At 43.0% G+C, this 23,684-nt stretch overlaps 1 protein-coding gene across 3 annotated transcripts in view; it reads right to left on the bottom strand.

The window, feature by feature from the left end:
* TRAK1 (trafficking kinesin protein 1) overlaps positions 1 to 23,684 on the bottom strand; it is a 128,487-nt gene that overhangs the window by 73,097 nt on the left and 31,706 nt on the right. For all 3 annotated transcript variants that reach the window (XM_062617184.1, XM_062617182.1, XM_062617189.1), the window contains one exon: positions 9,001 to 9,293. The gene's annotated coding sequence lies outside the window, so the exon portion shown is untranslated. Of the gene's footprint in view, positions 1 to 9,000; positions 9,294 to 23,684 lie in introns of those variants that run through there.

Raw genomic sequence — 23,684 nt, 5'->3', positions numbered from 1 at the left:
GTATGTCTTGAACATTACTGAACAATAACTCAGCACACATACCTGTAACAGGCAAAACCCCACAACTCACTACATTCCTATTTGATTTCAGTTCTAGGGTGCCCAGAACACAGCTAATTATACTGAGGGTATTACAAATACTACTGCGGCTTAGCACTGTACACGCAGAGAACATGTGTTGTTAATGTGTAATGTGTGATTAGCTTCTAGGGCAAAGAAAATCACTTCTGAGAAAGAAAATTCACAGTCCTCCCAGCTCACTGACTTGCCCAAAGGGAAAGATGTGCATTAGCACCCTACCCACCAGAAGTCTCACTGCTGGCTGTAAAGCTGAACTGCTGGAAGGAAAGCTTTTCAACAAGAAAGCTGTATCATACCTTTAAAACTCAGACTCCTCAAACAGCCACGGCAGCTTCTGCACCTGGACTGGCATGGCATGATTTTGGAATTGCAAGTCCTGACACACCTTTAACCAAAGCAGGTTCAGCAGTGGTTCTTCTGCCTTCAAACATGGGAAACACTGCACAAATATCCAGTCTTCCATAGGAAAATGAAAGACCCCATGCTAACCTCAGGTATGTCCATTTTGGGCTGCCTTCAGCTGACCTGTAATTCAATCTTGCCACTGCACTTTCCCACTTGCACACATAAATCTCAACAGGACTTCCCACCTGCTGTAGGTGGGATACCATGGAAAGGCAGGTAGTATTTATGGTGGCCAAATGGGCACACTGAATCATGGAAAAGGAATTCTGGATGAGAAGTCCAGCCCATGGAGAAGAAAAAAGCACCCAAACAGGGATTCCCACTGTGTTCTGTATGCAATACCAAGTGTCACGTCAGTTGTCTGCCATTTGATATATTGACTCATTCAAACATGCAGTTCTAAGAGCAGGAATAGGAATAGGAAGGAAGAAGATTAAGAGTTTGCTTTTCTCCCCACTCCCATCTCCTTTCCCCTGAACAAATTCAGCTTCATTGCTGGGAAAGAAAAAGTCTCTTCTCCCCAGAAGTTTCAAAGGATTTGGGCAAGGGTGGGGAAGCTGCACAGAACATAATCACAGCTCTTCCTTTGTTACAAAGGAGAACTGGTGTGAAGGATCGGATCATTCAATACTACCCAAAAGGATTGGATCATTCAATACTACCCAAAAGGACCCTGTTATGCAGGAAAAATCATTACATCTCCCAGACTGAAGTGGAAATAAAACCGGTGTTCCTTCAGTTCTGCCACGCTGTCTTCCCAGAGAGATTACATCTTGAGGCTCAGCCTCCACCTGCACTTTTGGGTGCACAGAGCACCAGTATCTTCAGCACATTACCTTCCTTGGCAGGAAATGCTACTTAAATCTGGCAACTGAAAATATATGGGAGAAGTAAGCTGGGAGAAAACTCGGCTTAGCCATACAGAGCAAATAAAGATTGGGATAAAGTTGGGAATGTCAAAGCTAGCAAAGATAAAACTGCTGGAAACTGCAGTTCCATTGGAATGTCATTGTTTATTAGGTTAAGGTCTCTTGCTTTGATTTCAGCCTACACACACCTTCCTGTGGGATATAAAAGGTAACACAGATAAGAGGCACTAAACTAAAGGGTCCCTACTGTACACAATGCTATAAATTTAAATAGGCTTGGCTTCAATATGGAAATATGTCTCCCTATGTTAAATGCAGCAATACTCATGCTTTTATTTTTACATGTAACAGAAACTAAAAGGAAACTCCACCACCATGACTATTGTTTTAAAGCAAGAACAAAAGCTATTCATTTCTCAAAGGCATGCTGGCAACACACTGTTCAGCAGCAGTAAGAATAAACACATCCATTAACCATTAGGATCTTCCAGCTGCCAAGACAGACTGAGAATGTCTCAAAACCCCACTGATAAAACACTGAGTATGGCAAACCCTGAAAAGCAATTGTCCTGCTTCTGCTTGTTGTTCAGCCCAGCTACAGAGTGTGCCAGCCTCTAAACAATGCCTGTCAATGCAGCTTTAGAATCAAAGCAAACCATATTCATTCTTAGGGAGCTTCTTCTTTACAGATGTTGACTTGAAATGCAAAATGTGTTGTTCCATGATGGACAAATACACGTACCTTGAGGAAGAAAAGTAAAGCTGCACTCAGCGTGTTATGGAGGTAAATTATGGAATAAGTGTTTTCACACATTTAAATACAGCAATAATCAAACAAATGCCACAAAACAACAACAACAAAAAAACACCCTCAAAAATTCTACCAACCACTTGCCTTGAGGAGCTTTTTCTCCAAAGAGCAAACCCAGAAGTGATGAACACTTGGTGTTCATCATACATAGCACACTAGGAAGATGAGTGTAAGTAAGAGGGCTGAATACGGAGCACATCAGTAGCAGCAGAATTCTGCTTGAGAGGAAAAGAAACAAACCAACCGACCCCACCAAAACACAAAAAGAGAATCCCTGAAAGAAAAAGAAACTATGCCTGGGATACAGACTAAGAGAGAGCACAACAACCTGCCATGGGAGAGGAATCAGGAAAACCACTAAGTTACTGGCAAAGGGTAAGAGCTGGAAAATAACTGATGGGAAGCTGGGGGGGGAACTGTGTGAAGTTGACTGAGAATTCACCAAAGGCCAGCCAGAAAATCCAAAGAGAGGCAATGATGCAGCAGGCATAGAGAATAAGATCCCTCTGTTAGAGTATGCTAGACAGAACTGAAGTCCATAGAATAGCTGCAGTCATGCTGAGGGAGCTATCTATCACATGCTAACAGGACAAGCGTTTTTTGCATGCTTTAGGGAAAGAAAGAGTGCTCAGAATGAGCAATAGGCACTTCTAGAAGTGGCAGGAAAGAGGAAGGAGAAGAGACCAAAACTAGAGCAAGCCTGCAGGATGAAACTGGTGACAGTAATATCAAAGTAAATGGACTGAAGGAAGAGCCCACATTCTCAAGGTTTTATTCACAGGACAGGCTAAAAAAAGGTGGGAGAAGAGCAGGCTGGGGTGTGAAAACGATGGAGGTTCTTCAGAGTCGTGAAGATGGAATCAGAAGGGAATGAAGGACTGTCATCCACCAAATCCTGTATAACCAAGACAAACGCTAACAGAAACCAGTGGGAGACTGGACTAAGTACCACCGCACACAGCCAGTCAAAGCCATGAATTTCCATGGTAACACACTCAGCAGCTTTAGAAAGGTGACAAAGTCACAGACAGGGTGCAGGACTAAAGGGACACTAAAAGAACTAGGCAGGGACATACTCTCTATATCCCTAGTACAACAGTCCTGCTTGATGGGGGTACTTACGCAGAGAAAAGACTATTGAGAGTGGCTGAGCAGGTGCTCAGGTGCATGCCTTTTAAAACAATGTGAGTACAAAAAAGATGTTCAGAATTACACTGTTTATGCACAGGATCAGTCAGTCATCCACACTGGCTGACTGCGCCATGAAGAGTGGAAATACCTGGTGGAAGAGAACAGAAGCTCTGTTTCATATTTTCTGCTTCCCTTTTTATAAGGGCATGTAGTGACAGGACAAGGGGGAACAGCTTTAAACTGTAGAGGGGAGACTGAGATGAGTTCTTAGGCAGAAAGGAGTGCTGAGGGTGCTGAGGCGCTGGCACAGGGTGTCCAGAGAAGCTGTGGCTGCTCCATCCCTGGCAGTGTTCAAGGCCAGGTTGGATGGGGCTTAGAGCAACCTCATCTAGTGGAAGGTGTCCCTGCCCATGGCAGGGGGTTGGAACTGGATGCACTTTAAGGTCCCTTCAACCCAAACCAGATTCAATCCCAGATTCTGGGATTCTGGGATTCTATACGAGAACATAATTAAAGCCTGAATAAGGATAGAGGCAGGATGAAAATCCAGAGGAAACTTTCTGCTCCCAAATGGCTTTGTTGCCAGGAGATTGTGTGAGACTTGAGATGTTATGACTACCCATCATTGCAGTCAGTGCTGTAAGGTAGAAGTTACACTACTTACAAGTTCAAACAATACCAGCTCTTCTCAGAGATACCTCCCAGATGAGAGCAAAATAGAATTACAGAATCAACCTGATTGGGAAAGCCCTTTAAGCTCATCCAGTCCAACTGTTCCCAGCACTGCCAAGGCCACCACTAACCCATGGCACTGAGGCCTCGTCTCCACGCTGTGTGAACACTTGCGGGGACGGTGACTGCAGCCCTGCCCTGGGCAGCCTGTTCCAATGCCTGAGCACCCTCTGGGGAAGGAATTGTTCCTCAGCTCCATCTAAACCTGCCCTGGTGCAGCTTGAGGCCGTTTCCTCTTGTCCTGTCCCTTGTTCCTTGGGAGCAGAGACCGACCCCACCTCACTACAACCTCCTGTCAGGCAGCTGTAGGGAGCGATCAGGTCCCCCTGAGCCTTCTCCAAACTAAAAAAATTAACATGTTATTAACACCAGGACCCAGAACAGGTTATCACCACAAAGAATTTCCCAAGAACCCTAAGGAAATTGCTCAGAACAGGCAGAGAGCACACCCCTACATGCATTCCGAAAGAGTAATTAGGATAAGGAACAAACAAATCACCCAAACCAATGAAGAGGCTGGGCAATTTAAATCAGCCCATTCATTTCCTGCTTTTTCAGAGAAGGATGAAGGAAGCCTGCATGGCATACTAAGCAGTTAGCTCTTGAACTACAAAGTGTATCATGCCAAAATCACTGCATATAGCCAGTCTCCTGACATGAGAAAGAAGACTGGAACTTAATGAAGATGGCTAATGATACTGTTACGCATATTGAAGAGAAACAAAAAAGGAAAGGAGAAAAACCCCAAGCACAAAACCACTCTGGCAGCCAGACATCTGTCACAGGAGTAAAACTATACTCTGAGATACTAGTGGTATCTCAGACTTTCATCCCACTGTACACTCCATTCCTTGGAGGGACAGGATTTGTCTGACTGCAGCTGATGGACAAGAAAGGCAATCGGATGAAGAGGATTCTATAACTCACTGAACTGGGACTTGACCAACTTAGTGATGCTCTGCTTTTTCATGTCAAGACTGCAGCCCTTCCTGCTTTACCAAAAATGGGATGTGGGTGTTAGACAAGGAAGCCCCCAACTTCAGTTGCCGCTTCCATCAACACCTGACTGGAATCAGGACAGACACACACTCCTTGATTCTCTTCCTAGCAAAAGGAACACTAGATGGTGCCACATCCGTATTTGTGCCTTTATGATCCAGGGAATGGTAGCAGCAAGAAAAAGAAAAGCTCAAAGGAAAAAACAACCAGGAGAAGATAGGTGCCGCACACATGTAGTAGAAAAGTGCCACTTCCATGGCATGCAGTGCTGCCCACTGTCTACCAGCCTCAGGCCTCGAGTGTCCTTCTGCCCACGTACCTGCAGGAGCTGCACAAGTGATAGCTCCTCAGAGTAGAAACTCTTAAATCAGACTACACTGAAATTTTCTCTTAAATCTTGCTAACAAAAACCAAAATGAAGAAATAACAACAACAAAAAAAACACCCTACTACAGCAGCTATTGAATCCTTTTTCAGGTGTAGTTCTACTACTAGTGTTCAGAAAATACATGATCCAGTGGTAGCACTTATTTTCCATATAATAAGTCTCAAACTGTTCACAACTTTTTAAATGGATCAGTTGTGCTATTCATTTGCCCTTGTATGCTCAATTTAGCAGAGATTCAGAGCTTCTCCTCATGCAACGCTTCAGTTTAGCAACTATGTGTTTCAAACCACTTTACCATCAAACTGACTGGGAAAGAAGTTGTCTTTAGGTTGCTGTATCTGCACTCAGACATAACACCAGTTTAAGGAAGCTCTCCACTGTTTTCTGTCACATAGGTGCACCCCTGCAGTGCTCATTCCCTGAGTTATGCCAATGTAACTGCTTTTAGACCATGCAGTAGAACAGATCTGAGATGTGACCTAGCTTAGAAAGTTACCCTCATCTCCCCTTTGCCACCAAAGTGGAACAAGGATTCTATCCAGACCAGTTGCCTAAAATACCTCCAAGTTGCACTCCCACAGAAATCTGCACAAACACATTCTGAGGTGGTCTGGGGACAGGAAATGTTTAAGCCAACCCTATATCCACGAAAACATGCTTAGCACAATCAGAATGCGCAATGCACCTTCAGCTACGTTACTGCTGCTCTTAGATTCCAGACAGGAAAGATCCTGCTGCTGACAGTGCCAAAGTGCCTCTCTCTACTGCCAGCAATGGCAGCAGGCCAGGGATGGAGGGGAGGGAGGGGGAAACAAGCACCAAGAATTGAAAATTCCTTGAGCATTGGTGGCCTTCTTGGAAAGTTCAATAGCAAAATGTGCCACATCGAATCCCAGACTGGTTTGGGTTGGAAGAGACCTTAAAGCTCATCCAGTTCCACCCCCCCCCCGCCATGGGCAGGGACACCTTCCCCTAGGGCAGCTTGCTCCAAGCCCCTGTGTTCAACCTGGCCTTGAACACTGCCAGGGATGGGGCAGCCACAGCTTCTCTGGGCACCCTGTGCCAGTGCCTCAGCACCCTCACAGGGAAGAATTTCTTCCTTTATACATACAACTTCCTGTTTGAGTTTGAACCCATCACCCCCTTGTGCTACCGCTGCAGTCCCTGATGAAGAGTCCCTTCATAAATCCTAGCTTGTTCTTAGGCTTCAGTCAACTCCCATTACCACTGGCTGGTTGTGTGTCAGAAAGCATCCCCACAAAACAGCACCGCTGCTCAGTTTCCTAGGTTTTTCTTCACTGTGTTTAAGCCTTTATTTGAAAGGATTTTTGCAGATAACCTGTATAAGAGGCTGTAATTGTTAGCCTTCAAAGAAACTAGATTAAACTAGATTATCCCTATTGCTGAATTCGAACATGCCTGCTCTAGGATGAGTCAAGTCTTGGCATCAGAAGAATGATGGCATATGCAGACCTGGTATGAGCATTTATTTCCCACTAAACAGTTTAAAAGTGTAAATAATACTAACCTGTAGGTCAGACCTACAGAAAATCTTCGTGTTAAAGCCTCTAAAAATCCTTATCCCTCCAGAAGTATTTCTTTCTGCTGGTTTCAAGGGTATAGGTTGCATACCAGCATGTACTGCTGATAAAGTAGCAATTATACAGATAAAGTATGAGACCAAATCCTAACTCCCATTCTATGCCCTTTGATACCAAAGCAAAAACTGCACAGCAAAGAAAGCACAGCAAAAGACCTGAAACTCATAAAAATGAATTTATAACAGGAAAAAAAAACACCACCCAAATCCCATAACTAACCAACCAAAACACCCACCACTATTTCTACTGCAAGTCTTATCCAGTCTCCAGGTCATGAACAGTAGAAATCTGCTACTGCAGAACAGCTGATCCATCAAAATGCAATACAGGCTCAACCAGTAAACCACACTTGGCTGACAACTAAAAAGAAGAACATGCAGAAGCTACATCAGGCTTGAAAAAGTGTGAAGTAGGAAGACATGCACTGACCTCCATTTAACAAAAGCTACTTTTAAAAATTCAGAAAGGAAGAGCTTATCTTGCCTTTCAAGGAACCAGAATCAAGAAGGCATCTTGACTCATGAAAGAAGCTCGATGTCTGGCCTTGTATTTAGAAACAGGAAAACATGAAGTTAATGTTTTTCTATTAACAGAGGAGGGGAGACGGGGCAGAACCCGCAGAACAACTTGCAAGAAAGATCCTTCTCCAAGGGGCCTGGAAAACAGACTTATGCTGCCAGGAATGCATCTATGTAATAATATGTAGAGTTTCTAGTCTCCCCACCAAGCAGTCATGACAATCAAGAGAGTGACCTGTTTATAAACTAACCAGTTAAAGAGCTCTAAACCCCTGAATACAAGGGAGAAGGCGTAAGTTTCTGTTCATAAAACAATTATTTTATGTACAAGCATACCTAACTGAAAGGGACTTCAGTGTTAATCCTGCTGCTTGTCGCCTCTAGGGAATCACAATGGACTTGCAGAGCATCTCTCCCCTTCTTTCTGTTTTTTTTTTTCAGGATCTCAGCCCTTAGCAACTATACAGCAGCTGGGCTGAGCTAAGTTAAGGAGTACTACAAAAATATCTGTTGACTGTCACCATGAACTGGTTCTCTGACCTACAGACAATTCTAGAAATGACTGCAAGTAACTCAGGGTAAGTGGATCTGGCAGCCAGCTAGAATGGCCCCAGTCTTACCTCTGTTCTTCTCAGCTCTCTCATTTCCCCCCTCCTGAAAACTCAGTTGACTCCTCAAACATTCCCAAAAGATGTCAGGCTGACAAGGTCACTTTAAGCTAAAAGAAACCGTGCAGCTCAGCCAACAAACCATGCATTTGGAAACTGCCTGTCATTTCATGGACGTACCCATGACCAAACTGAGTTAGTCATTATTCAAACACAAAAAAACTGGGTCAGCTGACCACACCACTGAGAACCTAATTCTGTTAAAAATACCATTTAAAATATCATAAAACACATTCTATTTATGTGTATGAATCCATGATAAAAGGGCATTTGACTTTTCATCATTTAACCTTTCATACAAACACGCAGAAGAAGCTGTTCCTCATACATTAACTTTTATCGTTCCAAAACTCATGTGAAAATATGGAATGGTTATGTACAGTCAAAATACGATGTTAGACACTATTTCTCCCATCTCCTTCTCCCACAAAGCAATTCTCACATCAAGATAAAAATCTAAATTATGTTGACTATTAGGACAACCATTCCATAATTTTAAGCTGTGGTATTTCCTTCCCATCATCCCTTTCAGTTGGTTTATTTTCCAAATAAACTTCAAATGGTTCAGCTTCCCAAGCACATCAGTCTAGTATCCTCATTTCACAACTGTCATTGGTCTAGCCTATTTACAAGAGCCTTAACCCTCACAAAGTGCTTCCACTGAAAACCCAGGTCCTTGTGAAATCAATTCTTAAACAAGAACACACGCAGACCAGCAGCAGCATGTCCATGAACCAGACACCTCACCAACAGCTTAAGAACAGGTAAGACCCAAGATAAAAGACTTGACTGCTTACCAGTAATGGTGCAGGCATCTCTGTACTCTCTGCAGTCTGGCAGATCATCTTCCACTGCTTCACTCACATAGTGCTCTTCGTGAATGCCTGTGTCACAGGCTGGGACCGCATCACTCGACAGCTCCGAAGGAGGCACAGTGGCGGCCAAAGTGCAGTCGTGCAAAGCTGTGGCGTCCAGCTTGGCAGGTTTCACAGGCTTGGACAAAGTGCCATCAGGGGGACCAGCACTGGAGACTGGGTCTGGCTGGCAGGAACACAGCTCTTGCTCTTCACTACAGCTGGCTTCGAGAAGTCTGTGAAACACAAAAGAAACAAATGGTCAGTTCAAGTCATTCCAAAGAGCATAAATCAGAATACTTCATTTTCTCCTCCTTAAACATTAGTTTAACCTAACAAATTCAGCAAATGCTAAATGCCAAACCCTCTTCACAGAGCAGCGGCCTATCTTTGCACTTGCACAGTCATGTCAAGTAGGAATTATTCCTTGGTACCATATTATAGACCGGTGGCTGATTAAACATGCGTATTGTTGCCTGACCCAACTTGCCAACCCCTCAAGTCCATCCACTTTGGCTCATTCACCAACTAACTTTCATGTCAGCCAAGCAAAAAGGCTTTATACATGTAGTAGTTACAAGGCATAGCAGCAGCTGAAGAACAGACCACACAAGAACACCCAGATTACACGGCAAAAGCAGAAAGCCAGCAGCAAGAAGACACAAATGCACTGGTCTGCAAGCAGAAGGCGTGGATGCAATTCAATCTGCATGTGCAGCAACAGAACATACCATGTTCAGTGCTTCACTGAGAACCAGCAACGCAAGTTGTCTGGAAAATACTACTAAAAAGGCTCTCTTTAATCTCTATGAACACGTCCAGATAATCTTGTTTTGCTGTTAAAGTTACACTCGGAATTTTGCCATCTTATTTTCTGCCATTTCTAGTAAATAACATTCTTGCTTCACCAAACCACAACAGCGTTTCTAGAAACTCGTGGCAGGACTCAAGCATCTGTCTCTAAACTGTCAAAACACAGATTATGCATTCTAGGCCTTCTGGGAATAAGCTTAAGAGAAACCTTGCAACAAAGCTGTATCACCAACCCTTTGCTCAACCTGGTTTTCCCTTTCACCACAGGCATAAGAACAAAAAAGCAACATTCCCTCCCCCTTCCAGAGGGTTTCAACAAGGATGCGTTCACACTGAAAGCACACCACCACAGCTGGAAGACAAATGGGCAATATTAACACCTTCATACACAAAAAGACACTTCATTCAGTTTTTCTCAATTATATCCATCTGTATTTGAGCATGGTATCACTTAACCTGGTCAGAGGCTCAAAACCTGCATTTAGTAATGCTCATAACAGCTACAGGAACAGATTAAATCAGACAATAAATTTATGATACCATACTCTCATACAAATGGTCCTCTCCCCTGGCAGCTGCAGGAAGAGGTTTCATTTCAGTGCTTTAACAGGAAATCTTCCGGTTCCCCTGCAGAGCATCCATTATTCCTGCACTGTCACAGCACATTCTGAAAAGAACAATGGGGTCACTCGGACTGATTATTTTTTAAATGGGCCCCTTTCAAGTGGCTCTTCAGGAATCACAAGAGGGAGATTACTGATGTGAGAAATCAGTTGCTCCAATGAAGTTGAAATCAAAACTCAAACCTTTGCTTTCCCCTCTGCATTGAGGAGAGAAACAGCTTAAGCCATAAACAAGAAAACACACTGGAAATGCACAGACTGACTGATTCAAAGAACTCTATTTTGTCCTAGTTGCTACCACACATCTGTGAATCACATTTGTTTTGGGAAATTGTTAGTTAAGTCCGTTGTTATGAATGAGAGCATATCTGGGAGTCACTGGCTGGAAGCATTAAGGGAACTCTTCAGCTTTTCTTGCTCCTCCTCTCTCCTCTTCCCCATGCTCTGCCTTAGCAACTCCAGGGAGCCAGCAACATAACATTACCAAATGAAGTAACACTGATAACCACAGCATGATCTGCCTGTAAAAGTATTCAAGTGAATTTAGGGAATCTGAGATCTTGTAACTTTTCTGGATGCGCTGCCATTCACCATCTGATGTACCTGATCACCTTTACTCATTCATGACTTCATCTCCCACACAGTTCTCACCAAAAATAGTTTTGGCCAGAATACATCATTCCACATTGTGTTAGAAGTTTGTGATGGATGATTTTCACCTCTCTGCCTTCACCCAGTTTAATATTCACCACACACACATCCAGAAACAAAGTTATCAGTGCTCTTCCTTCACACAAGCTGGTTCATCGTTGGCGTTTATTCTGGAAACAGAACAAACACAGCCTGAAAATACAAACAGGCTCCAACAGTCTGCCTGCTCTGCTGCAGAATCGCATGTAACATCTCCATGAGAAAGACAAATTCTGGATTAAGGAAGAGAATGTGCTTTTATCTTAAAACCTTCTATAATGCAGGGAAGAAAGCAGGCATGAATGCGTATGCCTGCTTCCTTTAAGACTTAGTTTCCAGACACACAGTGTGAAAATGTTCAGCCTTCACCAAATCTACAGCAGCACTGTCTGCATAGCCTCTTGCATGGCAAATATCAGCACATAATCCAGGGGTGCACACTTTTCCTTTAAAATTTCAGCTGAATTTCTGGTGCTGACAAGCAAAACAAACTAAAGCTGAGCAGTATTTACCAGATTCCCAAAACAGCCTCACCTACATATATAGCATTCATAAGCAGATGATACAGATTGTTACTACGGTGGTTTGTATTTACCCCTTCTGACATCCAAACAAACACACAACTGAAGCCAGACTATGCCTTTTCTCCATGAAAATTGAATGCATTTCATTCTTTCTACTGTGTATGTCAAGAGCAGCCCACATACAGGACTTAAATAACTCAACTCTTGTACCTAATATGACATAATTCAGCTTCTGCCTTGGTGACTGTATTGCACCATTTCTACCGGTTTAAATACAATGACAGTTTGGGGCCAATAAACAGACCTGAGTTTAAAGAAATATTTAATTTGGAATGTTTGAACGTAAATCTTTTGGTTGTAGCAAGAGAACAATTCCCTTAAGTTTAACCTGTACATATTCTTAACCAGGTCATTTTACTCTGGAAAACCCCTTATTTGCCAGCTGTTTGTTAAAGGCACTCATTCAATCCTTGCACTTTATAAAAGCGATGATACAAGCACAAAGACTTGCTCCTGCGCACCTCCTCTGTACAATACCCAGATTTTGGTCTAACCCAATATAATGCATAAAATAGTGTTTGCATGGTTACTAAATGAAGATCTTAAGTTCTATACAAACCAAAGACCATTGTCATCTAACAGTACACCTACATAACAGTCAGAGAACTATGACTGCAGTGTCATAGACTTAATCGAGAAATACACTGGGTACCGACTGCAGTGTACCTGTGGCTGCCTGGATTACAAAAGCCAAGTAAAATATTAGTTGTGGTTAGCCAGCATTACATTCCACTTTTAAAAGTTACCCAGCTCTAAGTACCTTGGCAAAGCAGCTCAAAGCTGACAGGCACATTTACATCAGACGAGATTGGAAGGTTCTCAGGTAAAGCAAAGAAATCTCCGCACCAGTCAGCCATTTCTGGGTTCTCTGAACCTAAATACACAAATGAGTTAAAGCAAAGCAATAAATGGCACGGAGCTATTCAGCCATGTGCCTACCAAGAGCTCAGCAATGCCAACATACACATTGCTTGTGACCTTGAAACGTAATTCTCATCACCACCTTGGATTGCAGCAACAGCAATTTACTGTAGTCACTAAACATGTGGAACTCCTAAAAATGATGCGCCACCCAGTGCACCCTATGGTGTTAATATTATTAAGCTTTGAACAATTTTTAGTTATCTAGCTCAGATTTTGTGCTTCAAATAATACTTTTATTCATTAGTCTAAAAAGGCAGCTTGACCACTGCCAACATCTGGGAATTCAAAGCTGTATTTCCTTCAAAGAGAGCAGAAATATCTTTCTAGAGCTTCGGACTAAAATCTTCCCCTTTCTTCCAGTCATCCCCTTGCTATGCATACTCTCATTATTTAACTATGCTCTTTCATTTAGAGCAGTAGCACAGTTTTGAAGCAAAACCAGTTACTGTGAGCTAGCTGGGTTTTCAGAACAACTCTGAACCTGAAAACACTGCTCCAAGATGCACTTCAAACGCAACCTGCTGCCAATCAGCCACATGAGACTTCAAATAAACCCACGGGAAACTTCACAGCAGGGTCATCTGGCATGTATTATTACATTTTCCTCCTTCAGGAAGCTTCAAACTGCAGGGGTAAGTGGAGACATTCACCCCAAGGTGTCAAGCTAAATCTAAAGTAACCCACACAAATCATTAACGAAGTTTTAAGAAGCTTCAGTGCCAACAATTTGGATCTACTCATCCATCCCTATTGACCAAAGAACCTCAGGGTATCAAAGGATTGAGAGAACTTCTTACTATACCCATCTGCCTGGAGCTACAGAGCTCTCATCCTGTATTTTCATTTGCTAGCTACTAAATGATGGTTAAACACTTCAGAGGGGTTTAGGGTTTGCAAATTCCTCCCTTTTATGTACTTGCAAGAGTCCCACCAGAAGTCTTACCCCGGTTCCTGTATTACTTTGTAAACCCACTAAACACCTCTGTTTTACCAAGTCTGTTAAGTTTCACTAAGTTCTTTAAAAAGAACCCTCAAACATCTTATTTATACACACGCACAAAGGAAAAAAAAGCAATCCACCCCTCTTTTTCTCAGATGCAAAATGCCCCCCAGAGACACTGGAGCAAATCAAAGCCAGTTTACATGTCTGTGTAATCTGAAATAGCTTACACTTGCAGGCCTGGCCTCAGTAATTCAGAATACAGTCTATGTTTGGAAAATACTCACTGAATTGACCAAAGCAGTAAGACTTGCTTCAAGCATTCAACTTAGCTCTTTACAATTTCTCCTCTTCCATCTATAAAAGTTTGCTGCTTTTTCTTTTATTTTTACTTTAAAACTGATTTCTTCACTGAGTGATGGGCTCAAAGCCACACAAAATGCTTACTTCCATTTAAACAAACCTGCTCAGACCAGAAAGAAAGAACCATGTGCAGTAGGTCTGGATTTTATACACACACACACACATAAAAACACTGAAAGTACTGCATTTCTTACGTTAGAAGAGATCCATTATTTTTACAGCAAACTGAAGGGACAAACACCTTGGCCAACTCTAGACCACATCCTTATCCAAAGTTTTAAAGCCGTTCAAGAACCGTTTCATCTTTCCAAGATTAACCTGGAGAAAATACTGCTGTGCTTTCTGACCAGTGGTTTTGTGCCCAGTGACCCAGGCAGTAACACCACAGCCATCTGCTACCCCAGCACCACACAGACCCTTTTACTCAAGCCTTATATCACATTTAAACTATATTCCATGCTTCCCCTTCCCCCAACTCCTTGCCCTAGCCAAATGCAATGTTTTTGGAGAAGTATCAATACCCAGTGATCATTAGATGCTATGAAGAATCTTTCAGGTATATGCTTCCCAAGAGGAGCTCTTCTGCCTATGAAACCATTAAAGAGTGTTTTCAAGCTAAGCATTTGAAGGGCTTCTAAAAATCACTTTTTGTAACACCTCATAACCAGTAAGTAGTAAGCAGATGAAGGCATTCAATAACCAGACATTCAGGAAAGCAGAACAATACCTGGTTAACTGCCAGTGGCATGGCAACATCATTGGTACAAAAAAAAGTCACCACTAGAGAACAAAAGCCAGAATAGCAGCACTGACAACCCCAAAGATGCTTAAATGATAGTATAAACACGAAAAGCTTGAAGTCTTGCTCTCAAGCTCTCCAAAGCTGCTGCTGTGACCTTGTTTGGCCTTTTCTGACTATTAAATCTTCAATGAAGACAAACATGTTTTCTCAAAAAGTCAAAACTTCACTAATAAACAGCCCCCGAAGGGAAAAAAGATAAATTAAAGAGGAAAGAAAACCACCCCACTGTTCTTCACAAACCACAGCTTCTCACCACTAGGATTTGGTCTTCCAAATGATCCCATCAGTCTCTTGCCCGCTCCAGCCAGGGGAGAGGGACAGTGCTCAAGACCAGGTTGGACAGAACCTTGGGTGACATGGGTTAGAGCTGGATGATCTCAAGGTCCTTTCCAACCCAAACCATTCTATGATTCTATGATTTTATGCTGTAAGACAAGCCCCAGGTTCAACCTTGGCTGCTGCAAGCACCAGCATGCTCTCACTGGCTGGATGTAATACTGCCCTCTCTGTGGTTAGGTTCCTTCAGGCAGATACCACAGGGCTCTATATAAATAGTTCTTTCCTTGTGTAAGGCTCACATTACACTAAGAGCTTTTTACAGACCCCTATCCTTTTATTTAATGTAGGCCAAACGACCTGCTTCCCCCCCCTCCATGAACAAATAAAACTGAAAACAGGTACTGTTTTACTCCCAGCTACTGGCTGGGAGACCTTAGCTAAAGATGCTGTGTAACTGTATGGGAAAGGGAAGGCTGTTCCACCACCTCCAGTACACAACGTGAGAACTCTAGGTGCAGCCAAAGGAGGAATTCACCAGGTATCAAAACAAAGCTCAGAGGTACAGCAATGCAAACTATGAACACCTCAAACATGTACTTTCTATTCACACCCATGTGCGTGCAAGGTGTGCATTGAGGTAGAGCAATACAAGATGGGTCCAAGAACCATGGTCCAACAGTTGCTGAACAGAAGGAAAGTATCTAATGACTTAAAAACCAGACCACCGGATCATTTGGGATTAGGCTGCTGTTGTGTTCAGCAAGTATGAACTCCTGCCTCGTACACAGCCAATACACAGGCTGCACTACATGGATGTCACCCTCACTACACTATTGACAATATACACGCCACAGAAAATGGTCAAACAGTTCAGGTATGGGGAAACTACCTCACCACCGGCAAACCAGGCCCTCAAGTAACATGGATGGGTACAGTGATAGCAGAAACCTGAAAAGTGGTGTGTTGATATGTCACAAGAACATGGAACACCCCATTACTTTCTCCTCCATAAGCCTCAAAGACTTCCAAAAGATAGCTAAGCAGGAGTGCTGCTTTTCCACTAGTTGGGAAGAGCTATGGAATGACTCCCAACTTCTGTCAATTGCAGTACAGGAGATAAGACCACTGTGTCTCCTCTTGAATCCTGAGCTCACTTCCTATCCACGGGAAGAACCAGCAAAACCACTTGACCAGAAGCAGAACAGGGATGAGATGCATTAGAACACATGAACCAGCAACTAGTGAAGGGGAAAACAAAACTAAAACCCCCCAACAACCCTACAGAACAGTGCCAGGGCCTAAGATAGCATTCATTTGGTAAAAGACATTCAAATTAAGATGTTACTACTCCAAGTCAAACCCCTCACCAGCCAGCCAAGCCATACCTTTTCCCCCAAGACACTAAAGACCAAGGGCAAGCAGTGAAAACAGCTTTAAACGCATGCTGGAATAGTGGTTCCCCCAAATGCTAGTACTCTTTAAACAAAGCTACAATTAACATAACTGCCCACAAATCGGGGCCAAGAGTTTTAGTCAAGTAACCCTAAACAAAGAACAGACTGACCCAAACCAGTAGTTATCAGGACTTAAAACATGGCAGGGGGGAGAGAGATGGAGGGATTTTGATCTTGGTTTGCATTAGTATTGTTTTTCCCCCATTATATGAGGGGTTTCTACATTTCTCACCCTCCACAATGGCTCTTAAGAGTCTACACAGAGTTGGTATAATTCAAATTTCAAACAATGCTGGTTTATGGGACTGGAGAAGTGTCATTAGCTCAAATTTTAATACCAGCTGTCCTGAAAACATTTACACAAACTATCACATAACAAAGACTGCTGCTTTTCTTTACTAGTTCACAGAACCACAAACTGGTTTGGGTTGGAAAGGACCTTAAGATCATCATCTAGTTCCACCCCCCTGCCACAGGCAGGGACTCTATGGGTATGGACTTCTTACTGCAGAGACAATGAGAGCAGGGCTGAGAGGAACCAGCTGCTAAAGGAATCAAATTCCTTGTAAACTGCTCTAAAATTCAAACCAGAGGGAAAAAAACACACCACAAATAACAAAAAACCCAGACACCATACCTGCTGCGTCCTGATGCCTTTACTTTCAGACTGAGTTTACTGCTTGAGACTAAGTTAAATAATCTTATAAAAAGATAATAAAGAAAAAAGAAAAGGAAGCCTAACTGATCAAACCCAACCCATTCAGTAAGAACATCCCTTTCTTTCTACAGTTTTCTCCAGAAAGTAAGAACTTCAAGATTCCTTTGCTGCTAGAAGCCATTTTAAAGATGACTATGAGGAAGCTTACCTCCAAGGGCAGTCAGACCTCCAACTCCTTCTCTGAATAAGATGCTAAGAGATCTGCTTTGGCCCAGGAGCATCCCTGGCAGCAAGCCTCCCCATGTGCTCCAGCAACTGGCACGATCCAGTGAGAACCTCCCTTACTCTTCAAGGTTGTCTTACAACCTAAACATGCACAGAGTTGCTCACAACCTAGCCTGGAATTTCTTAACTGGCTCTTAATATCTCTGGGCCTCACATCCATCTTCTTTTGCTGTCTTTAAGTAGCTATGTACGGGAGCACACTTCCAACCATGTACTGCTAGGTTTGGGAGGACATGAGTGAACCGAACCCAGCTCTATCACAACCTCTATAATTATAACCCCTCTCTAAATCTTTGGGCTGAGTGATCACAGAGCAAAGCCCTTTTTAGTGAGGGCAAAGCCAGACCTCCAACACTGCGGATACCTGGGCCTAGAAGTCACTTCAGGTACCAGTGTTCACAAAAGACATGACAAGACTAGAAATTCCTAAACAACCAGCAATCCATGCCATTATACCATGGACTTCCCAGCAACTGAGATACGAGCTGCTGACTAATGAGGGCACATCCCAACACACACTATTCCAATGCAGGACTGATTCTTTTCTGCTTTTGTAAAAGCTAATGGCTAAAAGAGAGAAATTTCACAGCCCTTCTCAAAATGCTCTCATGTGGTTTAAAACCTGGCCCAATTATTGCGTAAAATCACTTCTCTGCTTCTGAAGTTTGCTTGTATACATCATGAATAAAACAGGCAAAGAAGAAGTTGCTGTTTCAAGGTTGTTCTGTACAGCCAGTGTATTACCATATACACGCGCCTGTGTTCTTGGGAACCTAGAACTGTTTATCTTAACAACAAGCTGTGGAATTTTAGGAAACTGAGCCAATTACCCAGGGCTTAGTGCCATTAAAGTCAAAGTCATCCTAGCAAAGATTTTGGAATAGAGCTTTTTTTTTTCCTTTAGAAAATTCCAGGGGAATTAAAATGAACATGGCAAGGACACCACTGTTCATTAAACAAGGGAGGACTACACAAGAGCACAAGCTCACAGGTAGAAATGCAAATTAAATGTAACACAGGCTCTGGTTTTGCTTCTTTTGCAGACTAAGCTATCTTAATTACACAACAAAGTTGCAATCCAGCATTGTGGCTTTCCCCAAAGGACCACAAAAACAAAACCCACTCAATAGAGATGGATCAAATAGTTCCAAGCAATTTGGAAGCTGATTTTGGAAAATAATGACAATAACCCTTGAACATGACACTTACTGAAGTTGGCCTCAGACAAATTCCTGTATGCATGCACATATTCTCCAAAATGCACAACAGATAGTTCTGGACATTGAGCTTCACCCACACACCAGTCATGGAATCACAGAATCATGGAATGGTTTGTTTTGGAAAGGACCTTAAAGCTCATCCAGTTCCAGCCCCTGCCACAGGCAGGGACACCTCACACCAGACCAGGTTGCTCCAAGTCCCTGTGTCCAACCTGGCCTTGAACACTGCCAGGGATGGGGCAGCCACAGCTTCTCTGGGCACCCTGTGCCAGCGCCTCAGCACCCTCACAGGGAAGAACTTCTGCCTTAGATCTAACCTGAACTTCCCCTGTTTCAGTTTGAACCCATCACCCCTTGTCCTATCGCTGCAGCCCCTGATGAAGAGTCACGGCACAGGCAGTAAGCACGTGTCCAAACTGCCCCTGACAGCTCCTGCTCTATTGTAAATCTGTTGATGGAGACCTAAAGCTACTCTAGGTGGAGCAGGCAAGCTGACTCGCCTACCACTCAGCCAGTTCAGCTTCCCACTTCTCAGCATGCCATATGATTTATTCTTATCTTAGCACCCAGTCAGAAAGCACTCTGAGTATACCAACAGCCTGAGTCAAGCAACCATGGCAGCTTTCAGAAAGGGGAAACAGCTCTGTGATGAACCCTATTCCTCTCTGGCAAGGATTTTTTCTGTGTGCACTCTAATGAAATTTTAATGGAAACTTTCTGTGAAAGTGATTTTTTTTTTTACTACAGTATCAAGCACAACCCTTAATCAGGTAATAAGAGGAACTGGACAAATTCCATGACAGGCACATAGTAAAGCTGAACATGTACAGAACAAGGTTGGAAAAGAGCATTCAAAGCACTTGATTCAACTGTAAAATAAAAAGATATCACTGGAGTTCCCCATCCCCAGTATAAGAGAAAGCCTTTCAGTACAAGTATAGAGATTCCTTCCTTCAAAATGTGTTTTCATTATCTGTATTTGGCAAAGGTCCTGTCAGCCTCAGAATAACTGTGACTGACTTTCCTCGACTCATGTACATAGTCTATCACAAGCGAAGTTCTCATTCCCAATACCCAGTGTCCTCAAAATAACAATATTTACACAGATTTAAGACCAGAACATCTTCTGGGCTTTCAGGACCTACAGTTAGTTACATTTGAAGAGGATGATAAATTTTGACACCATGAAAAAGTACCACTAAAGCCAAAGTAACTGGCAGACTATTTTAAAGAGTTTCACCCTTTTTGCTTGTGCACAAAGCAACAAGCTTCTGTCAAGGGGGCTGTGGGAGACTCAGACTTCTAGATCAACAAGCAAAATGGAAAGCAAGGCCTACAGGTCCAATCCCTCGACCCAATCCAAACATAGGATTTCCTGAAAGGAACAGACCTCTTTACCTGCTCTGTAAAACTCCCTATGTAGATTGCTCATTCCACATACAAACTCTTATTTGAGCTAAAAAAGGTAAAAAGAAGCCCAGATTTGACAGCTTAAGCCAGCAACATTACAAAGTGCTTTGAGACTGCACACCCTGGATTTCATTATGTAGACTTCATTAATTTTAGGTTATTTGTCCAGTATGGTCTAGCATGAAACTTTAAAGCTATATCACATCTCTCTTACTGTCAAAAGAGAATATGAAACCCTCCTTGCTATTAAAGAAGGTTTGGAGAGCACTTCCTTGCAACTTAGTGTGCAGACAGGGAAAAATGAACTTCCCACACAAGAGAGGGCAGCACATCATGTCATTAAAAGAGAGAATTTTCAGAAAAGGCCTTCTAAATTCTACAGAGACACTGACTGCCCTTAAAGTCAGCCCGTGCAGCTCCTCCTACGGCTCATGAACAAAAGCTTTCGCTTTAAATTTAGCCATGCTTTCATTATAAGCAAGGTAACATATTCCAGTTTATCTGGCTGAGGGTTTGGGGTCCAACAGAATTAACAGCAAGAAATGCTGAAATAACCTTAAAAAGCATACACAATAGCAACAGAGATCTCCAGGCCATCACTTGCCCCATACAAATAACAGTTTCGGCTTTGTTTAACAAAGTCTTGGTCATCCTTTTGGATATAGCAGTTGAAACAAGTCATGTAGCAGTTGAAGCAAAAGACAAGACTGTATCCCAAAGAGAGTATTTTCCCTACCAGGATGCAGGCCATTAAACATTGTAGTTATTCCCACTACACAGTACAGATGGGGGCACGCTAGACCACCTTTGCTTCCATTGCTGTTCTGGATCCAATCTCAGTTTTCAGAAACATGCTGTTATTCACCTGCACCAATTACAGGGTTAAAAAAGACCCCTCAGTTTCTACTGAGAACCATTCTCTGTTCTCCCCAGTAAAATGTTCTGCCACCACTTTGAAACTGCCACTTTATAATATCCCATTCTTCTTCCGTGTGCCCTTATGTTGCTGTAAGGCCCTACGGCTCACAGCATTGAAGTTCAGTTTTCCTGCTTGTCCCTCACCATGGAAACAGGAAAGGAAGAAGAAAAGTGTGCATATACCTCACTTACAGTAAGCAAAAATGGATTATCAAAACAGCCTGATGATCATTATTTGGCTGGAATCCCCATGGCCAAAACAGGAAGCACGGGAAATGTCCTGTGACTCAGGCCTAGCAATAATTCCCTGGTAAACTTCCATCATCATCATCATCATCACCACCAGCAACTGACATGTCAAGGCAAAATAAGCCACTGTCCTACAGTTTAAAAAGGCAGCCAGGTTTTAAGCAGCAGTAAATCTAGCACAGCCAGCATGATGGGGTGAATGTCTTGGAAATGACAACCTGCACCTGCGCCTTCCTAGAGCTATCAGACACACAGGTTTTCCATACGCTTTAGGGCTGCGGTTCCCCTGCTCATGCCCTTGCTCCAAAGCTGCTGTTCAGTCCAGATTCCAGAACCACCGGAATCCACAGCCCCTGATCTCTGTGCAATTCCAGCAAGGCATGCTGCCACCTTCTCAGCAGGACGAGCCAGGGTTGAAACGCTTTCTGCTTCAGTCCCACTCTACCTACACTGACAGCAGTAGAAACACAAAGGTTTATTAATAAGCAGGAGGGAAAAGGTCAGCAACTTGACATGGATCCATGACTTTCTAGGTTAAGATCAGTTGGACAGTATGCCAAAGGGCCAGATAGCAAACCAGTTTTCCCAGAACATACCATGAAAATGAGTGGAAACAACACAGCATACATCTGTACGGTCTCCCACGGAATCATTGCTGCCAAATGAGAGCTCACAGAGCAACCCTTCTTTTCCAGAAGGGTGTTTTACAACTCCCACTGATTTCAGGTAGCAGAATCAGAGGATCACAGCATGGTTTGGGCTGGAAATGACCTTAAGATCACAGAATCATAGACTAGTTAGGGCTGAAAGGGACCATAAAGCTCATCCAGATACAACCCATCTGCCACGGGCAAGGACACCTTCCACTAGACCAGGTTGATCCAAGCCCTGTCAAACCTGGTCTTGGACACCGGGAGGGACAGGGCAGCCACAGCTTCTCTGGGTAATCTGTTAAATTCACAGTGAGGTAGGAAAATAGCAACGCAAAGCAAGTCCAACAACAGACAACTATCACTTAACAACTGGCACTACATTTTGGGGGGATTTTTGCAAGTTTGCTCATTTGAACTTTGCATAACAGCATTTTTTCATGGATTTCCATTCTTGCTTAATCTTTATGTTGTGTTCAGACCTGACCATACAAAATCCAAACACAGAGCCAGAACAAAGAATACTACTAGAGTGCATATATGATTTACTGGTATGGTGTTTAGCTGCAGGTCTCTGAAGTCAGACAGACTCTTCCTCTTTCTCTTTGCACAAGTTTATTCCTATTAGATAAGAAGCTCGTTTTTGCAGTCAGGCATCACAACTACATCAACAAAGATACATGAATCTGCTACAGTTCTGGTTAAAATAATGCAGATGCACATTAGTGTGCAGTGGCAGAGTATACTTCTACAGACAAAGGCAGGAAGAGGACTTGAGCATGCCCCATTCTTGCTCCAAACATACCTGGCAGGCAGTACAACTGCACAGTGCTGTCTGGTCATTCACAGTGCAAAGTAAAAGGCAACTGGAGAGGACACTGGCTCCATCATTCTCATGTTCCTCAGCACAGGCACCGGGCTCAGCAACAGAGATATATATGCCATTAAGTCTTTAAAACCAAATGTTTAATGGTTAGTTACAAAAGTCCAGTTTGCACTCATTGTCAGTCCCTCTTGCTGCAAGACAAGGGGCAGCACGAAAGCCACCAGGCTCTAACCATTATGGTCTGTGTTCTTCAGGCTAACTATAAAAAGCTGTAAAAATAAAACTGAACTTTAGCTTTATAAGTTTGGAACTTACCCAGAGTAAATCACATATTCTACATTACAGTGGGCAGAAAGAACCTGCCCCAACAAAGTTGAAGTGCCATATGCAGAGGTTCCCTACAAATACCCTACCCAGGCAAATTTGCATCACCATATTAAACCCAAAAATACCTGTAAGACCACACATAGACTTACAGAATGGTTTGGGTTGGAAGGGACCTAAAAAGCTCATTTAGTTCAACTCCCCTGCAATGAGCAGGGACATCTTCAACTAGATCAGGTTGCCCAGCGCCATGTCAGCCTGGCCTTGAAAGTCACTGGGGATGTAGCACAAAAATAATCCACCATACAATAGTCTCAGCAGAACCAACCCTCACACATCAAAACAAAGAAAGATGACACTAAGCATAAACTATCCTGAATGGCCAAAGGAAAACAGACAACATTTTGAAAGCTAATTTCAACTAAGAGAAAAGGAAAAATGAAAGCATTTCTCTTTCAAGTAGATGACTCTGCCCCAGTATGGAGGGATAGAAGGGTGGAACATACAGAACCTAACAATAAATACTAAGAAGAGAGATGGTTGATCTCTCACTTCAGCATGCCTGCAAACCTTCTATTGGATGGAATATTACTCTATGGAACACCACAGCAACTA

The sequence above is a fragment of the Pezoporus occidentalis genome, unplaced genomic scaffold (assembly GCF_034315485.1).
Source record: "Pezoporus occidentalis ecotype Australia unplaced genomic scaffold, CSIRO_AGI_Poc_V1 ctg193, whole genome shotgun sequence".
Taxonomy (NCBI): Eukaryota; Metazoa; Chordata; class Aves; order Psittaciformes; family Psittacidae; genus Pezoporus; species Pezoporus occidentalis.
This window is presented reverse-complemented; position numbering and strand designations above follow the sequence as displayed.